We start from the raw sequence: 1,481 nt of genomic DNA on the forward strand, positions 1-1,481 counted from the left end.
CTCCAACTGCGGAGACATGTACGTACACACGACATTCTAATTTTCCCTTAAAAATGCAGTTATTAAAGTTTCTAAAGTGTCTTCCTCCTAAAAATCATCATTCTCATACTTCAAGTCCTCTCTTTACAGTTACATTCATATCATATTAGTATTCTTATAGTGCTTAATATTGCCGTATATTTTGCCCTCCAACTTTTTTAGTGGTCCCGTATATATTCTTTATCAGGATGTAACTTTGGGATGCCCTCCTGGCTGTGATGGGTTGTCATTTAAATTCAAATGTGAGCCCGGTTCACTTTTCTTTTTTTCTGTGCTCAGTCACAAGTAGAGACAAACACAACTGAGCATGCCAGGAGATGATCAGCAGGCTCAGATGCTGATAGGAATTTGTGCAATTGCTTCGGCCTACTTCCTTTCACATCTCAATTGATTAAGCAAAAATAAATAGAACTCTGCTAGTACTTCTAGGCACCCAAGAGGAGGAACTCCCACTCTGATCGGTTACACAACAATCGGGATTATTTGGGTTACTATTTAATGTCTAGTGTCAGAGCTTTCACTTGACACCTGTGCAATACAATGGAGACGCAATTTGGGCTTAAAAACACCAAAGTGGCATCAGTATAACATGAATCAGTTTTTTTTTTTTTGCACTCGACGGGAAAAAGGGCAAAAATCAAGCCACATTCAAAACTAAATCATAACACTAATTTAGTTTGTGTATACTGATCCCATCTCTTTAAATAGAGTCACCCCCAACAAATTTAACATTTAACCAAGCAAATTCAAAACAGAAAAATATGGACTCAGCACTTTCAGAGAAGTATACAATGTAATGTCCCTGAAAATATATACCCCTATATTTGTTGTTGTTGTTTCAGAAATGAAAAACAAAGACAAACACAAAGTCATACCAAACCTACGAAAGAGGATTAGGGCCACAAGAAGAGAAAAAAAGATTTTTATTGAAGTTTTCATTTTGAGTTTTAAGTTGAAATTTCGTAAATAAAGTCAAATTTTGTTGACATTGACTATGTTGACATTGATTGTGAAATTGTGATTTCATTCCCAAAATTTTGTCTTTTTCGTCGATTTTATGCTCAGAATTTCGACAATCTCAGAATTTCAACTTAATTCACAAATTGGAAACTTGAAAAAAATATTTAATTAAAAAAAAAACTTAAAAACTTAATTTTTTTCTCTTCTTCTGTACATACCAAACCTGTTTTTTTTTTTTTTTTTTTTTTTTTTTAATTAGTGCACTCATCCTGGTTCAGAAGGAAATGAGAAGGAAGGCGACCAAGCCCGACAGCTCTTTCAACAGAGTGGGACAAATCATGGCCGATCCTAACGTACCCTTTATGACACAGTATATTGGGTTTACATCTCAAACAGTGTACTGTTGATGAAGGCAACATCTGTCTGGTCCAATCCCTGTGACCAGCGCGACACAGTGTAACAGTGGAAGCCACGACTGCGTA

This window comes from Nelusetta ayraudi, unplaced genomic scaffold (assembly GCF_046127955.1).
Source record: "Nelusetta ayraudi isolate G7.1 ecotype Tasmania unplaced genomic scaffold, CSIRO-AGI_Nayr_v1 ptg000136l, whole genome shotgun sequence".
Classification (NCBI taxonomy): Eukaryota; Metazoa; Chordata; class Actinopteri; order Tetraodontiformes; family Monacanthidae; genus Nelusetta; species Nelusetta ayraudi.